The 1,632-nt window shown below is 37.4% G+C and overlaps 1 long non-coding RNA gene across 1 annotated transcript in view; it reads left to right on the plus strand.

The window, feature by feature from the left end:
• LOC135224960 (uncharacterized) overlaps positions 1-1,020 on the plus strand; it is an 11,684-nt gene extending 10,664 nt beyond the window's left edge. The window contains exon 4 of the long non-coding RNA XR_010316847.1: positions 805-1,020. This is a non-coding gene — a long non-coding RNA (uncharacterized LOC135224960). The remainder of the gene's footprint in view (positions 1-804) is intronic.
• Positions 1,021-1,632: the final 612 nt, after the last annotated feature.

Genomic DNA, 1,632 nt, shown 5'->3' on the forward strand with positions numbered 1-1,632 from the left:
CGGGTTAGAGATGTGTATTTCTGGTGATAGAAGTTCACTCTCGACGTGGTTCGCAAGTCACGTAAAGCCGTTGGTCCCGTTGCTGAATAACCGCTGGTTCCATGCAACGTAAAAACACCATACAAACCATACAAACAAACTTAATGGTCTCAACCTTTGGCATTTGGCCTAAATTCTATTTTCTCTTCTGACACTTGAACGACCATATGAGTTTGTAAAGGTGATCTTGAACTGAATTATTAACTTTATTCTTGGATTTAATCTGAACTAAATAATAAATTGCTTGGTAGACTCATTAGATACCGAACGGTGTTAACAACTTAACTGCATAGTTTATGTTCTTTTTTTTATTTTTACCAAAATACGTTTTTTATTTAGCATAAGCTTGATTATCAAAGCTTCTTTCTCTCCCAGAGCATACGTACGTCTCTCTCTCTCTCTCTCTCTCTCTCTCTCTCTCTCTCTCTCTTCTCTCTCTTTTACGTAGCATGTAGTTGATAAACCATATTTATGTAGAATGATATACCTGAGCATTACTGTTGATACGGTGACTTGATTTTTTATTATTTTTCTTCGTCAACAAGCCTTTCCCGGTATTTATTCGGACACTTCCTCGTCAGTACGTCTAATTCACTTACCTAGGACTCTTCGAGTCTTTCTTTTTATTATTTTTAACCCTACTGATATTGTAGTCTACGAATAATTTAGTCATAAATGCGTGTGGGGAAAGCACGATTATTACCCTATATATATTGCCATTCAATTAATAATACCTCTCTATTCTAAACGGCTAATACTTTTCAGGTTAGTCTGTGTGTGAAGGCTGCCCAGGGAAATTGAAGCAAGTCACCAGCTTTTAACATCAGCATGTGGTCGCCGTAGGTAAAGAAACACCCAACAATGATAGATGAAGGTCTTCCTTACTTGAGAGGAATGAAGCCATTTTGGTTCTCTAGGAAAAAGGGGAATAAAAAGAAAAGAACCTTCTTTTGAGTATCGTGAAAATACAACAGTTGCCATGAAAACGGGTTGCAGGCCCTTATCTTGTAATGCTGATACAAAGGGTCGTTATTGTACGGTGGGAAGTCTGTTTATTATCACAGTCAATATGGAATACTATTGCAAATTTCATAATGGAAAACAGGTCACATTAGGGTTAGAGAAGCCAACAATATTATTGTTGCATGGGTGAAAGACTGGCTGACAGAATATATAAGAATACAAGAAAATGTTGTTTACATCTTCAAAGCAAAAGAGAGGAAAAGGCCTTACAAACTGTTTTGTAATCACAATAGGATATAATATTCAGAATTGTGAGCATTCAATGTGGGTACTAACAGTTTAGTTGTTATGACATGCTCAGAGGTCCACATGGTTCCAGGGACTTCGACATTCTTTAGTACTTTAAAGACCCTTTCAGTGCAGTGATTATAGGGTTCTGTTGCTTTAATGTTCAGCAGAAAAGGATGACCAACAAATAACTTACCTAGGATGCATTCCCAAGGGGTTTTCCTGATCTCGTGTAAGCATTACTATTATTATTTTCATAGTAAAGGTCAAATAGCCTGGCTGGTGGGCCTCAGGGTATAACAAGAATCTGTTGAGTCAAGGAGGAATTGAGATGGTGGTGGT

Source organism: Macrobrachium nipponense, chromosome 12 (assembly GCF_015104395.2).
Source record: "Macrobrachium nipponense isolate FS-2020 chromosome 12, ASM1510439v2, whole genome shotgun sequence".
Taxonomy (NCBI): domain Eukaryota; kingdom Metazoa; phylum Arthropoda; class Malacostraca; order Decapoda; family Palaemonidae; genus Macrobrachium; species Macrobrachium nipponense.